At 38.8% G+C, this 17,196-nt stretch overlaps 1 non-coding gene across 1 annotated transcript; it reads right to left on the reverse strand.

The window, feature by feature from the left end:
* Nucleotides 1–3,174: 3,174 nt before the first annotated feature.
* On the reverse strand, nucleotides 3,175–3,281 carry LOC122094513. Its single transcript, XR_006144828.1, has one exon. It is a non-coding gene; the product is annotated as a small nucleolar RNA R71 (small nucleolar RNA).
* Nucleotides 3,282–17,196: the final 13,915 nt, after the last annotated feature.

Here is a 17,196-nt window from a genome sequence, read left to right on the forward strand (position 1 = left end):
ATTGGTGTCCTGCAGTAAATAAGCCGAAGACCAATGACAGACAAAATTGTGGGTGCCAATGGCTAATCTAGTTTTGTGATCTCCTTAGGTGTTTGTTGTAAACAAGTCAGAGACTAGGGATTTCACTGGGGGTTGCCTATTGGTGTCCTTCTGTAAATAATCCAGAGACCAATGACAAAAAAAATTGAGGGTGCCAACGACTAATCAAGTTTTAGGATCTCCTTAGGTGTCCATTGTAAATAAGTCGGACACTAGAGATTTCACAGGGGGCTGCCTATTGTTGTCCTGCTGTAAATAAGCCGGAGACCAATGATAGACAAAATTGTGGGTGATATCATGCATTGTGATTGTCAACAAAATTTTTCACATGGGCCTATTTGCCAAGCACCTGAGTGAGGGCACCACATTAGCCTTTTTTCCTTTTATTTTCATTTTTCTTTATTTTCCTATTACTGTGGTCTACCTGCTAGGGGATTCTGGATTTTTTTCTCCAAATGACGCTGTTAGCGATTCTCACGGGTTATGATGAGCACATTTATGTGTGAAATCTAGTGTAGTAAAACATGCATTTTACATATATAGAATGGAGCAACCTTGGGTTTTACTCTCTTTTTTGCAGGTTTTATATTTTCAAGGCCTTAAGGATTATCGGGTGCTATATCTCCAATTTTACACGTAAAGAGGTCCTATTTCTTTTCATGGTTGCAAAGAGGACAAAATTCTGAGCAAGATGGAAGTGTTCAATTGCAAGTACACATTCGTTTGGTTAACCGTACAAATGATTATTCTTTTCAGGTCAGAAAAAGAATAATGGATCAGACCTGAACTGAGATGCAGAACTAACCCATCTGCAGTTGTCCCAAGGATATAAGGAATATTCTAAATGCCAACAAGGATCGATGGAATACATCTTTAAGTGATTGAAGATTCTTTTTTGGTAACAACAACTACCTAGCGTAGTTGGTGAGTTGTGGTGTGCAAAATCCCTTGCTTATTAGGAGGTCTCAAGTTCGAATCTCTTAGCTACTATTTTGTTGAATATTTTCTCTCTCCTACTCATCACTTAAAGGAGGTCGACCATGATATTTGTACGCATGTTTGAAGAAGAGAGAGAGAAAATAAAGAGAAAAATAGGAAAGAAGAAAAAAGAAAAGAAAAAGACAAGGGCATGGATGGAATTTCCCATCAAAATAGAATATTGTCCAAATCCAAGCAAGAAAAATTGGCCAAAGCGGGTTTATTGTGCAAGAAGAAAGAGAAAAATAGAAAAAGAGAGAAAAAATAGGAAGAAAAAGACAAGAAAAATCGTGGGAGATCTCTCTCCACACGTTTTCTCTCTTCTCTCTCCTCCACTTCATCAACAAGAAAAAAAAAATCTGTTTTTTTAGAAGCTAAAATTGTTAGCTTCCCTTCCCCATTCTCTATATAATAGAATTAACACAAGGGGAGGAGGCACTTCATTCTTCTTCTAGGGTTTTTTCTTAGTTGCTCTATCTCTTTCTCTAGTTTTCTCTTTCTCTAGCTCTAGTTCAAGGTTTATGCTTTAAACACTTTTGTAAGTTCTTTTTATTCAATTAATGCAAGCACTTTTGTTTTTGATTCAGTCTTTTATTTTTATTGTTTAAAGAATTGAAGTTGTAGTTTTCAAGTTCTAGTTCTAAACTTAGTTCTAGGTGACAAGAATAAGCTATGAAGCATGTCTTCCAAGTTCAATTTTTTTCTTCAGATTTGTTATCTCTAGTACTAGAAATTTCAGATTTGGTTTATTCCAGATCTGGTTTTAGTATTGGTAGCATCTCAAATCGATCAAGTTTTCAGTTCAAGGGATGAAGTTCAAGTAAGTAGGCTCCTTCAGTAGTCTTCTCTCCACCCTCTCATTCCCTCTTCTAACTACCCTTTCTTTCTTAATTTAGGATTTTAATTTCGGTCGTTACATTATTGCTATCCCTTTCCCCCAAGGTTCATGGCTAGTGTATGTGTTGGCTTTGCCCCTCCTAGCCATAGAACCATCAATTTATTGCTTTTATTTTAATTGTCTCCCTTTCCCTAAAGCCAAGTAGAGTAACCCTTGTAAGAGTGACTCTCTGGTCAAGTAGGGAAGCTCATATTATGATGCATCCCTCGGGCTAAGTAGAGAAACCTACTTGTCAGTTTATTTCAGCATTTTTCTTCATTTATTTATTTTATTTTTTTAATTGCGTGGGTTGTTTATTTTCAGTTATTTATTTATTTAATTTTAATTATGTGGCTTGCGTCTTTAAATTCTTAGATGACGAATGGTTAGGATGTTATTTTAGATAGATATGTTTAGGACGGTAATTAGAATTAGATCACAATCATTAATCAGTTCACTTTCGCATTATTAAAAGAAATAAAAAATAAAGTGGCTGCTCTCACTGTGTTCGACCCATAGCTACACTGATCCGTACGCTTGCGGTTACATTTTAAATTTCAAACAAGTTTTTGGCGCCGTTGCCGGGGAGACAGTTCCTTGTTATTTTTCATTTTCTTTTGGTAAATCGGAGTGCTTTGTTTGCTTTGTTTTATATTTTTTCTTTTCTTTTATTGAATTCCTGAGAAGAATTCCTTTTTTTTTTTATTGAATTCCTGAGAAGAACAACTTGCAATAATAGTTGTATCCATTCTTTTGTGCTTGTCTTAATCTAGTTGTGGGTAGTTTTCTATTGCATGAGTGTTAGGTGGGTACATAATACTAAGAATCGGTTAGAAAGAAGAGATCCAACAAGTAGTGACCCTATACGTTTGCTCTCTTTAAAACCCTTCAATATGGGAGACCAACAGCAAAACCCTTCACCTAAATCTCTGAAAGATAGGTTCTACCCTGCTAGAACAGCCCAACCTTCCTGCATAGTTCTACCACAAGCCCAGGGCAATAATTTTGAACTCAAATCTCAATACATCACTATGTTGCCCCACTTCCATGGGTTGAGCTCTGAGGATGCATACCTATTTCTAAGGGAATTTGAAGAGGTATGTGTTCTAATTAAGATCCAATAGCTTTCTGATGATGCTGTTAAGCTTAGGTTTATCACTTTTGCATTAAAAGACCAAGCTAAGAAGTGGTTGTATGGGTTACCCACAAATTCCATAACCTCATGGGAACAGTTCACAGTTGTCTTCCTTAAGAAGTTTTTCCCAACTCACAAGACCAATAAGCTTAGAAGTGATATCCTTCAGTTTAGGCAAAAGCCTAGTGAGTCATTTTCCAAACTTATGGAGAGATTCAAGGATCTACTCCAAGAATGCCCTCACCATGGCCTAGACCTATGGCATTTATGTCAAATAATTTATGAGGGTATTGATTACCCAACTAAACAAATGCTAGAGTCTATGTGCCCTGAGGGATTCACATCCTTTACAGATGAAGGAAAGGCATGAGAATTCTTACTTGACTTAGCTGACAAAACCCGTGAGTGGGAATCAACCCAAGAGAGTGAAAGAACCATAGGAGGAAAAGGATATTTTGTGGATGGGATAGTAGCCAAGGAAGCCCATTTGGATAGCCTAATCAAGAGGATTGAGGCTATTGTTCCTAGAGAGCCATCATCAGTCAATTTGGTTAAGATTTGTGCTTGGTGCCAGTCCCCTGGACATGTCATAGAAGAATGCCCCAAAACCTCTAGGGGCACTTCTAATGATAGTGTTAATGCCTTATATCCATATAGTAACACCTACAATCCAGGATGGAGAAATCACCCAAATTTCTCTTGGAATCAGGGCAACCAAGCAGGGCCTTCCAATTTTCATAATCAAGGTCAACCTGGACTCCAAAGGCCTCCCTTTGCACAATAATCTTTTTTTCAAAATACTTTTCCTAGGTCAAATGTAGGACCTCAGGCTTGTTTTCCTAGGGCCCTTCTCTGATCATCTTATTAGCAACCCCCTGGGTTTACCAACATTGGAGAGGTAAGTGGAATAAGTGACTTAGAAAAAAATATGGCCCTCCTCATGACAAGCCATCAAAATCTTACGTGAAAACTCACCCAAGTTATCTCAATTATGCGTAAGAGGGAGAAAGGAACTTTACTCAGTCAACCAGAGCCTAATCCTAGGCATCATCAGCTTGTTAGTTCATAAGCACCAACTAATGCACCACTGAATATAGTACAAGGTCAGACCCAACAAGGGCCCTCTAACCAATGTAATGTTGTTTATGCCCTTAGGAGTGGTAGAGAGTACCTACAGAGCGTTCCTAAATCTTCCCCATCTATTACTCCTGTTAACTCTCCTTCAGTTGAGGACACAAGTGTGCCTCTTGTTCCAGGTTCGTCTGATGAACCTAAAGATTCTTTCTGAAACTAAAGATGATTTGGTTGAGGAAACCAAAAATGATTCTTCTGAAAAAGGGCAAATCCCTAATGGTCATTTTATTCCTTTTATCCCATTTCCTGATTGCTTGATAAACAAAAAGAAGATTGCTTCCATGGATAAAATTTTAGAAGTCTTCAAAAAGGTAGAAGTGAACATCCCTCTTTTGGATGCCATATCCCAGATCCCCGCCTATGCAAAGGTACTGAAAGATTTGTGTACTCACAAACGTATCACTAGTATGCCCAAAAAAACGTTATTGGTAGGTAACATTAGTTCCATAATTACTCAGCCTAAAGCAGCCAAGTATAAGGATCTAGGGAGCCCTACCATATCTTGTGTCATAGGCAACACCTACATTGAGCATGCCTTACTTGACCTTAGCGCAAGTGTGAATCTTTTAACTTACCATGTGTACAAGCAACTAGGTTTGGGAGAATTGAAAGCCACTGGAACTACTCTTCAGTTGGCAGATAAGTCTATTAAGATTCCTAAAGGGATGGTTGAGGATTTCTTACTAAAGGTGGGGGAATTTATTTTCCCTGTTGATTTCATTGTGTTAGATACCAAGCCCTTCTCAACCAAGGATGAGATCCCAATAATTATAGGAAGACCATTCTTGGCTACTAGTAATGCATTAATCAACTGTCGGAATGGTTTCCTAAGGTTATCTTTTGGTAACCAAACTATTGAGTTTAACATGTTTAGGATAGGCAAGCAACCACATATGGAAGAAGAGATCAATATGTTTGAGGATTTTCTGGATTTTTCTGATGATTTAATTACCAACTTTGATATAATTTTGATTCAGAATTCCAAGAGTGTATGGATGAGTTGGATAATGATAGTGAAAATTTCTTTTCTAAAGTCTTGAGTCTTCACACACCTATGGAGCCCTTAGGACCCCTTTCCAATTCCATTCCCAAATTTTCCATAGTTGAGCCCCCTAAGCTAGATCTTAAGGAGTTGCCATCTAATTTGAGGTATGCTTTCCTAGGGCCTGACCAGACTCTTCTTGTAATAATTTCTTCAAATTTGACTTCTAGCCAGGGAGAGGAGTTACTTAAAGTGTTAAACGATAATAAGGAAGCCCTAGGTTGGACCATGGCTGATATCAAGGGTATAAGCCCTTCTATTGTGCAACATCATATACATCTTATGGAGGGTTCCAAACCATCCACATAACCCCAAAGAAGAGCTAACCCAGTGATGATGGAAGCTATTAAGAAAGAGATCCTAAAGTGCCTGGATCATGGAATAATTTATCCAATTTCTTACAGCTAATGGGTAAGCCTAGTTCATGTAGTGCCTAAGAATTCTAGTGTGACTGTAGTTCCCAATGCCAATAATGAACTAATTCCAACCCGTGTCCAATCTAGGTGGAGAGTGTGCATAGACTACAAGAAACTTAATGTGGCAACCTGGAAGGACCACTTCCCATTGCCATTCATTGACCAGATATTAGAGAGGTTAGTTGAACATGAATACTATTGTTTTCTTGATGGATATTCTGGCTATAACCACATCCCAACTGCTTTAGAGGACCAACATAAGACCACTTTTACATGCCTATATGGAACATTTGCTTACAGGCGTATGCCCTTTGAGCTTTGCAATGCCTCTGCTACGCTCCAATGATGCATGATGAGCATATTTTCTGACATGGTCGAAAAATTCTTAGAAGTATTTATGGATGACTTTTCTATTCATGGGAATTCCTATTCTGAATGTCTTCATCATCTTTCTCTAGTTTTGAAAAGGTACATATCTAAGAATTTGATTTTGAATTGGGAGAAATGCCATTTCATGGCTAAATCTGGTATTGTTTTAGGCCATGCAATATCCAATGAGGGAATTAAGGTAGATAGAGCCAAAGTGGATTTAATTGATAATTTACCACCTCCTCAATCTGTTAAGGACGTCCAATCTTTTTTAGGGCATGCGGGCTTTTACAGAAGGCTTATTAAAAACTTTAGTCAGTTAGCCCAACCTCTCACTTCATTACTTGCCAAAGATCAAATTTTTGAGTTTTCTAAAGAGTGCCTAGAATCCTTCAAACAACTTAAGAAGAAGTTGACCAATGCACCCATTGTTCAACCATCTATTTAGACTGAACCTTTTGAATTGATGTGTGGTGCTTCGGATTTTGCCATAGGAGCAGTTTTGGGTCAAAGGATTAATAAGTTACCCACTATCATTTATTATGCTAGTAGGACCTTAAATGATGCACAACTCAATTATACAACCACTGAAAAAGAATTTTTAGCGGTTGTGTTTGCATTAGAAAAGTTTTGGTCTTACTTAGTTGGTTCACATGTGGCGGTGTATATTGATCATTCTGCTCTCAGATACTTAGTTCAGAAGAAGGATGCCAAAGCCTGTCTCATTAGGTGGGTTTTACTTTTGTAAGAGTTTGATTTAGAAATTAGGGATAAAAAAGGAGTTGAAAACCTAGTTGCAGACCATTTATCCCGGCTTCCCAATTCCTTGACTGTCAATTCTCAAGTCAACGAGAACTTTCCAGATGAACAGTTCTTTACAGTGTCTAGTGAACCATGGTTTGTTGATATTGTCAACTTCTTAGTTTGAAGTGTGACTTCGGATCACTGGTCCACCCAAGATAAGTATAGGTTTCATTCTCAAGTTAAGCACTGTTTCTGGGATGATCCTTATTTGTTTAAGATATGTCCGGATCAGATTATCCGACGATGTGTTCCTGATCATAAGCAACATTCTATTCTCTCATTTTGTCATGATCATGCATGTGGTGGACACTTTGGACCTAAGAAGACTGTCGCAAAGGTTCTCCAATGCAGATTTTATTGGCCCACTCTTTTTAGAGATGCTTTTGATTTTTGCAAGGCTTGTCCCGCCTGCCAGTCTTTTGACCATATCAATAAGAGGAATATGATGCCCCTCAACCCTATTTTGGTAGTTGAGATCTTTGATGTATGGGGCATCGATTTTATGGGACCATTCCTCAATTCCTTTGGGAATTTGTACATACTTTTAGCCATTGATTATGTTTCTAAATGGATAGAGGCCATACCTTGTAAATCTAATGACCACAAAGTAGTAGTCCAGTTTCTAAAAGAGAACATTTTTTCCCCGCTTTGGTGCACCACGTGCAATAATTAGTGATAGGGATACTCATTTTTGTAATCGGCCTTTTGAGGCCCTAATGAAAAAGTATGAGATCACCCATAAGTTATCTAGCCCTTATCACCCCCAAACTAGTGGCCAAGTGAAGATATCTAATAGGCAGATCAAACAAATCTTGGAGAAAACTATTAATCCCAATCGTAAGGATTAGTCCCTTAGGCTCATTGATGCCTTGTGGGCCCATTGGACTACATTCAAGACCGATCTTGGTCAGTCTCCCTACCGTTTGGTGTATGGGAAAGCTTGTCACTTACCAGTTGAGTTGGAGTATAAGGCCTTTTGGGCCATCAAGAAGTTCAACTTTGATTTGTCTAATGCGGGAATTCATCGTAGGCTCCAACTATCTGAGTTGGAGGAACTTAGGAATGAAGCCTATGAAAGTTCTAGGATTTACAAGGAAAAGACCAAAGCTTTCCATGATAAGCACATTCTGCGTAAATCTTTTGCAATTGATGATAAGGTCTTATTGTACAACTCTCGATTGCATCTTTTGCCTGGTAAGCTTAGATCCAGATGGGATGGCCCATTTATTGTCCATAATGTATATCCCCATGGGGCTGTGGAGATTTTGAATCCAGGAACAGGGGTAATTTCGAAGGTTAATGGTCAGCGTTTGAAACCATTCCTCGAGTTTCCTAATACTGATAGTGAAGAGGTCATGGATCTCCATGAACCTCTTTACACTGATGATTAACTTTTAATCAGGTATGACCCCCTTGCATTGTCTTCATTTTTATTCTTTCTATGCATTGAGGACATTGCATGACTTAAGTGTGGGGGAGGGAAACCAGTTTCTGCTTTTTCAACTTTGTTTTATTTGTTTTTCTTTTTGTTTTTTGAGCTTGCTAAAGGATGAAGTCCTACTTTGGCTTTTGGCTAATGATCATACCATTTAGTTGCTTGATGTATGAAAATAAAAGTTTTGACTAAGGTACCCATTTCGAATGTATAAAAATCCTATTGAGAAAAAGAAACAAGCCTGTGTCTTGAGATAAGACTTTCTTTTGAAAAATAAGAGACCCCTGTTTTATGGTGTTGGACCATATGTAAGTCTGTGGGTTCCTTGTACTTTTGATTTGGAGTTGAGACATTTTTTCTAATTTGGCATGGGTTGACACATGCACAATTTTAAATGAAATGTGAAATGTAGTATAAAGAAGAATAAGAGTTGATTCCCTTGGAACTAGACAGGGCATTGCGCCTCAGGAAGCGTGGTGTCTTGATCAAAATTCCTTAGGAGGAAACTTTTGAAGGAACTCTAGCTTCACTGTCTTTGTGGGCATATCCAAAAATCGAAGCTACATAGTAACTCGAGTGTCTGGTGTTTGCTCCACCATGTCATTCAGGCAAAAAGTAGTGGAGTAGAATAGAGTTTAAGTGAAAAAAAAGGAGAAAAAAATGTGTAAATGTCATTAATGCTTAGTAATATGTTTTGGTAAAAAACACTCCAACGCCTTAGTCATTGGTTCCCTATTTATTCACAAGTGGTTTTGCCTTAAGATAAGGATGTTTTGGAAGAGATGAGGTGAGTTCCAAATTAAGAAATATGCTAGTGCCTGGAATTGATCAAGGGTAATAAAAGTTCAAGTGTGGGGGTCCCTTGTAAGAAAAATTATCTTTGCTTTGGATCAGTATGACCCTTACCTTTAGCCAAGGTTGAGATTTATTTATTCTGAATTTTAGGTGTATATTCACTGCAAACACCCACGAGACACAACTCATCCACTAGGGTAACTTAGGGGTTTAAAGGCTTATTGCACGTGCTAAATGTGACCGTGATTCCTATGAAAGTGAGTTAGGCTTTTTCTTTCATTTCTTTATTTGTTTATCTTGCTCGAGGATGAGCAAAAGTTAAGTATGGGGGAATTTGATGAGCACAATAATGTATGAAATCTTAGGGATATAAGTGTGCATTTTGTCCCACATTGGATAGTACTACTTTTATTTTTCTTTTTTTTTTTTTAGTTTCCAAGTCTACAAGAGAAAGTGCTTAAAGTGAATCAAGAACCAGTCCAAAGGTGGGACCCACTCATTGGTACCACATCCTCTCTCCTACAAAATCCTGAAGATTATTTTCTCTCCTTGCCACCTCACAAGATCTTGAAGATGCTATGCAGAGATTCCTTTCTGATTTAATCAAGATTGCAAGATATTGGTGAATATTGTAAGGAAAGAATAGAATTTGTTAATTTTGGAAACAGATTCTCTCTTTCCTCACACAATATCTCAGAGAATGAGGATTTTTACCAAGATTTAATTTAATTTTATTTTCTTTCTTTTCTTAAGGAAGACTTGTAGAAGGAAGGAGGCAAGAAAAAAACCCTATAAAATCCCCTTCCTCCCCCCTCATATTTTATTATTCCCCTTAGTTTATTATCTAGTTTATGCTTAGTTTTCTTCTCTCACTCCCTCTCTCACTCTTTGGTTTTAGTTCTTCTTTATTTTTACTTTAATCACTTTTGTAATAGTTTTTTATGTCAATTAATGCAAGCACTCTTTTATTTTTATTTAGCCTTTTATGTTTATGATTTATGCAATTGAGTTGTAATTTTTAAAGTTATAGTTCTAGGCTTAGATCTAGGTGAGAAGATCACGAGCTGTGGAGCATCTTTTTTTTTCAAGTTCAGTTTTTTTTTCAAGATTTGTTTTCTCTAGTACTAGAAATTTTAGATTTGGTTCATTCCAGATCTAGTTTTTAGTACTGGTAGTATCTCAAATCACCCAAGCTTTCAAGTTCAAGCATTGATTCAAGTAAGCAGGCTCCTTCAGTAATCTTCTCTCCCCTCTCTCATTCCCTATTCTGACTACCCTTTCTTTCTTAATTTAGGATTTTAATTTCAGTCGTTACATTATTGCTATCCCTTTCCCCCAAGGTTCATATCTAGTGTATGTGTTGGCTTTGCCCCTCCTAGCCATAGAACCATCAATTTATTGCTTTTTATTTTAATTGTCTCCCTTTCTTTAATGCCAAGTAGAGTGACTCTCTGGTCAAGTAGGGAAGCTCATATTATGATGCATCCCTCGGGCTAAGTAGAGAAACCTACTTGTGAGTCTCTCTCTAGCTTTCTCCCCTTTCTTTTACTTTATTTTTATTTCAGCATTTTTTTCCTTTATTATTTTTTTTTTAAATTACGTGGGTTATTTATTTTCAGTTATTTATTTATTTAATTTTAATTGCATGACTTGCATCTTTAAATTCTTAGATGACGAATGGTTAGGAGGTTATTTTATATACATATGTTTAGGATGGTAATTAGAATTAGATCACAACCATTAATCAGTTCACTTTCGCATTATTAAAAGAAATAAAAAAATAAAGTGGCTGCTCTCCTTGTGTTCGACCCGTAGCTACACTGATCCGCACGCTTGCAGTTACATTTAAAATCTCAAACACACCTCCATACAATATCCTGTATAGTCCTTTCCTACAGGTATTTTTTCCAATCGGTGATAAGGTCCAATTCTGAAACTTCTCTCTTATCCCGGTAGCAAAAAACTCTGAGTGGGCTTCCCCTTAATGGCTTGGCGAGCTTCAATTTCTCAAGTATCCAAATCTAAAAAATAGTAGGACTCCGCATTTAATGATCTAGTCTGAATCTATGGCTATGACCATGGCTCATGTCATCAAATCCCTTGAACGTTTCTGGAAGAACTATAGGGATGATGTCACCTCCCTTTGTCAACTGTTTTACTGCCTCAATCAGAACAGATGGTGCACCACACCTGGGAGTGTGGAGAATATAATGAGCTATCATGCAGAGTAAATAAGCATCCTGGGATCTGTGCTGATGGATTCCTCCCATCGGTAGATATTGGATGAAGATCTGAGCCACCTTCAAAATGAATATCTTCCCATACCTGACAAATTGCTTCACTTCTTCTTTCCATCCGAAAAAATTCTGAATTTCCTTTAAGCAATCTTTCTTCAAAGAGGGTTGGAACAAACTACCATTGGGTGAAGATAACATACAAATCCGGAATTCTTTGAGAGTTGGGCAAATCTCCACTAATCCCAACCGAAATACATGTAAGTTGGCATCCCAATGTTGAGGCTCCTGCTGGAGTAATTGATGATGTAGCTTCACACATCCAATCTGGACAAGAAATGACACATTCATGGATTTCAGCTATCTTGGTGCCCACATATTTGTTTAAAGTTTATTTCCTCAATGTCTCATCCAACGAGCCCATGAGTTTTCCTGAAACCAACACAAATAAAGAGATATAAAGATTTATTAAAACATTACTCATTAGCTAATGACTCAAACCAGCCTTTACCACTGTTGCATCAATCTTTTTTTTTTTCTTACTTTGACTGATCAAGGGTGGAGAATAAACTGGCCTTGATAAACTGGTGATGGGGGGCGATTTTCTTTTTAAGAGATAGAATCCTATATCGGGGTGGACGGGCCAGAGGTGAATGATAGATACCTAATGGCCTTGCATGCCAAATGGCAATTCTTGGGGGATAGAACCCTAGATAAGAAGTGACGGACCAATGGGTGGATGACAAATACCTAATGGCCTTGCATACCAAGTGGCGATTCTTGGGGGATAGAACTCTGGATAAGAAGTGACGGAACACTGGGTGGATAACAAATACCTAATGGCCTTTTATGCCAAATGGCGATTCTTGGGGGATATAAACTATGATGATCTTTTAAGGTATTTTGGTTATTAATTGAGGAACCAATTTATTGCCTTTAGATGGCTGAGACTGCACTTGCACATGTCAAGTTACTTATGTATCCCTCGAAAGGAATCAGGTCAGACGTAGTTCAGGCTATTCGCCCTTTCAAATATAATATTTCTTAAGTTGATCCATATTGACCAGTCTGGGTATTTCTTCACCGTTGTGGTCTACAAGTTTCACAGCTTTACCTAGTAGAATTCCTTTGATAGTGAATGGGCCACTCCAGTTGGGCCTAAACTTTCTCCTTAGGATCATGTATTGGGGCTCTTCGTTCTCAAAGAACAAGTTCTCCCACCTCTATGTGACGGGGCTTCAAGTTCTCGTTAAAGGCCCTGGTCATATGTCTGGACTTCACTCGTTCTCCTTCAGGTAGCTCACTGTCAAGGAGTACCCTTAAGGACGGTACTAGAATTTCCATGGGTAGAACTACCTTAACTCCATATACCAAAGAGAAAGGTGTTGCCCCTGTCGAAGATTGTACAGAAGTCCGGTATGCCCATAAGGTAAGGGGTAACTTATCAACCCAATCCTTGTAAGTGGTAGAGCGATGCCTTCTGATACCAAACTTTGTGTAGATTTTATCGGTCTTGCCCTAGAAGTGAGATCCTTGATCTGATATCAATTCTTGAGGTACTCCATATCACGCAATGATATTTTCTTGGATGAATTTTGCTACCTTAGCAGACGTGAGGACCGCATAAAATTGAGGTTCTACCCACTTGGTGAAATAATCAATGGCTACCAAGATGAACTCATGGCCATTGGATGCTTTAGGGTTGACCTTTCCAATGATATCAATACCCCAAGTGGAGAATGGCCAAGGTGAACTGAGCAAATACAACTTTGTTGGTGGGATATGTATGATATTTGCAAATATCTAACACTTATGGCATTTTCTGACAAAGTCCGTGCAATCTACTTCCATTGTGCTCTAGTAATATCCTAGCTACGGATCTTCTTAGATAACATCTTGGCATTCATGTGGGGTCCACAGAGACTTTGATGAATTTATTCTATTATAGTTGTAGCTTGTTCCTCATCTACACACAACAACTGTATTTCGTCATAGGATCTCTTGTATGATAGATCCTCTTGGAGAATAAAATGGGAGGTATATCTTCTCAGAAACTTCTTCTCTCTGTCAGTTGCTTCAACTGGTACTTCCTTTTCCTGATGAAATCCACTATGTGACCGAACCAAGACCAACCATCCACAATGAGAGAGTTCACGGAATTCTGATAAATGGGCCTACTTCTTTGTTCTACTAAGAATGGTCGGACTCTAGCCATAGGGTTGCACTCTACCATAGAAGCCATGGTTGTAAGGGCATTAGCAAACCTGTTGTTATCCCTCTAGAAGTATTCGAATGAAATTTTTTAAAGTGTTCAATCACCTCTTCCAGATGTTCTTGATATGGCTTCAACTTTTCATCTCTAGTTTTCCACTTTCCTTGCTTCTGAAAAATAACAATGGATGAATCTCCATACACCTTGATCCTTTTAAACCCAATGGTTAGGGTCGTTTCTAGTTCCAAAGCACAAGCTTCATACTTAGCAATGCTGTTGGAATAGGGAAAGTCGAGGCGGAATGACAAAGGCAAATAAAGACCGCCAAGAGTAACAAGCAATATTCCTGTACCACATCCCTTCTGATTTGCTGCTCCATCAAAGAATAATTGCTATTTATTAATTGTATCTTCTTCATCTATTGCAATAATTCCTTCATCGGGAAAGGCATCATCTAAGGATCTTCCATCTTTTGTGGGGTGAGTAGCCAAATGATCAGCTATGGCCTGCCCCTTGATAGATTTCTGAGTAACACAGGTGATGTCAATCTTTGATAGCAAAAGTAACCAACGGGTCATCCTTCCTGTCAAGGCCGATTTTTCGAAGAGATATTTGATGGGATCCATCTTTGAGATCAAGTGCACCGGATAAGAAACCATATAGTGTTGTAACTTTTTAGTTGCCCAAATCAACGCAGCACAAGTTCTTTCCAAAGATGTGTCCCAGGTCTCATATTCCAAAAACTTCTTGTTGAGGTAATATATGACATGCTCTGCCCACTTTTCTGTCTCCTTCTATGCTAACAAAGAGCCCATAGAGTATTCTCCCATGGACAGATACAACAGAAGTGGTTCTCCTTCCACTGGTAGTGTCAATATTGGTGGGTTCATGAGGTATCCCTTGATCTTCTCACAAGCTTGTTGGCATTAGTCATTCCATTCCGTTGGTTGATCCTTCTTCAATAGCTTGAAAATTGGTTCACAGATTATAGTCAACTGAGCTATGAATCTACTAATATATTGGATGTGACCCAGAAATCCTTGTATTTGCTTCTCAGTCTGAGGTGTGGGCATTTCTTGAATTGCCAAGATTTTGATAGGGTCGACTTCAATGCCTCTTTCACTTACAAAGAAACCTAATAACATTCTTGCTGTCACCTCAAGCACACACTTTTGAGGGTTCAACTTCAGCTGATACTTCTTAATTCTTTCAAAGAAATGCCTTAGCTTGGGAATATGCCCCTACCAATCTTTTGACTTTACTATTATGTCGTCCATATAGACTTCCACATCTTTGTTCATCATGTCGTATAATATGGCCGTGGCTTCTCTTTGATAAGTTGCCTAGGCATTCTTCAATCCAAAAGGCATCACCTTGTAAAAATTGGTGGTGAAGGCTGTCTTCTCATGGTCCTCTAGGTGCATGCTTATTTTGTTGTATCCTGAGAATCCATCCATAAATGATAATAAAGCATTGTCTGCCGTATTATCTACCAATACATCAATGTGAGGTAATGAGAAGTCATATTTAGGGCTCACTTTGTCGTACCTTCCCATCTTTCTTTGGTACTAGTACAATATTGGGCAACCAATGGGAGTACTTCACCACCTGTAGGAACCCCGCATTCCATTACTTCACAACTTCTTTTCTGATCTTTTCACTCCATTTTGGTCCCATCCTTAGGAGCTTCTGTTTTACTAGCTTTGCCCATGGGTATGTCGGCAATCGATGCTACACGATATTGGGGGCGATACCAGGCATATCCTCATAAGACCAAGCAAAGACCTCGGTGAACTCCTTCAGAAGACTAATCATCTATTCTGCTTCTTCATCATCAAGGGTAGTGCTAATTTTTACCTCTCGAAGGCATTGGTCGGTTCCTAGATTAATAACCCGAGTATCCTCATGGATGGGTTAGGATTTCTTTGGTTTATATTGTTTTATTAATTCTTGATATTTATTAAGATCATCATTGGAAAAAGGAGGCAAGTCATACTCGGAATCAAAAATTTCATTCATGAAAGGAGTAACAGACTTGACATACAAGGACTCTGGACTCTCCTCAAGAGGGGAGACTAACACGACATCATAAACAATAGATTTGACTACAGACTTGATAATTGGCTTGATGCTTTATCCAGGGGTATTCAGGCTGGTTGACTCAAAAGTATGAGCAAACTTGAAGTTTTCTCCAATGCTTGTCCAGTCCAGGAGTGGTTCAGTGGCTTGATGGATGAGGAGATGTGGCAAAGGGCCTTCCTCTCCTTCTGAGAAAGTTGTTGTTACTTCTTTAGTGGCAGAACAGTTCTCCAGGATGGGTTCCTGCTTCTTCTCGAATACCAGTTGGTCAATCTCATACTCTCAGAAGTCGAACATTCTGAGGGGTGAAGATTGGTGGAGACTACTCAATCCCTTTCCTATGAAGTCCATCTTTTCAAGCCTATTGAGGGAAGCCATCCCATTGCCTAGATCTGACCACCTTCATGAGCCTTCCCATTGCAATTAGTTCGGGCATAGTACATACAAACCATCATCCTCTGTGCTGTCCTCTATTTTGCATATGTGCTTCTTTCTCCAAAAGTATGGGGCTTGAGCTCATGCAACTCTCAGGCTCTTGGCTATTGTAGGAGGGAGCAAATGAAGCCTTTCATATTAAGGGAAAGTGGTAGACTCCAACTGAGTCTTATCTTCTTCTCCCACTCCCTTTTCAGGAGGACTCGAGGACTTGGCAATTCTTTAGATTGGATTAGCGTTGTGGGGTTGCCAGAGGTGAAACCATCTTCAATCATTGTAACTTCCAGTCTCTCAGTAATGCATCTATCTTGGTCACTTTCCTTAACCAGCATTTGCTATTGTTCCACTTTATGAGTCACCCAATCGAACTCGTCTTGGAAGAACACTTCAAGTCCTAGTTGTATCTTGGCGACGGTTTCATTAAACCACGGCTCCACATTTTCACAAAAAGGGGAAATACTCTCTTTCTTTTACAAAATACCCATGTGGTGTCTAATTCAAAACCACTTAGTTGCACCCCCTGATCTTGTTCTTCCCCATTTTCAATGTTGGCCAAAGTGTTAACTACTTCAGGATCTTCGGCCACTATGACCAACTTTCCCTTATAAATGAACTTCATTTTTTGGTGAAGACTAGAGGATACTACCTTTGTGTGTGGGATGTAGCCAAGGCCTTTCAAAGAGCATGTTAAAATCTGCTGGTATATCAATGACTTGGAAATCAACATCAAACTTCACTGGGCCAGTCTTTACAGCAAGGGTGATGATGCCAAGAATCTTCCTCTTGGTATTAGCTTATGCCTTTATGGTTTGGGTGGTTGGCCTCATTTCCTCCAAGTTGTTGCCAATACTCTTTGCTGATCTCAATGGTAGCACATTCAAAGCAGACCCGTTGTCAACAAGAACCTGGGGAACCACTTTGTCAAGGCATTCAACTGTAATGTGGAGAGCCCGATTGTGTTGGGTTACCTTTGGAAGCTCAGAATCCGAGAACATCAGGGATCAAACTGCATATGTTGCTCCTACTATATGTGTGAGGTGTGTCAAATTTATCTCAAAATGCACTTGTACATTAGCGAGAGACTTCAAGACTGCTTCACAGTGCGAAGGGGACGCCATCAACAATCCCCAAATGGAGATATTTGCTTGGGACTTCTTGAGTTGAGCCAAGACTAGGTTCTCTGGCTCTTTCTTCACGTTGCTAATTCTGACC

This window comes from Macadamia integrifolia, chromosome 11 (genome assembly GCF_013358625.1).
Source record: "Macadamia integrifolia cultivar HAES 741 chromosome 11, SCU_Mint_v3, whole genome shotgun sequence".
Taxonomy (NCBI): Eukaryota; Viridiplantae; Streptophyta; class Magnoliopsida; order Proteales; family Proteaceae; genus Macadamia; species Macadamia integrifolia.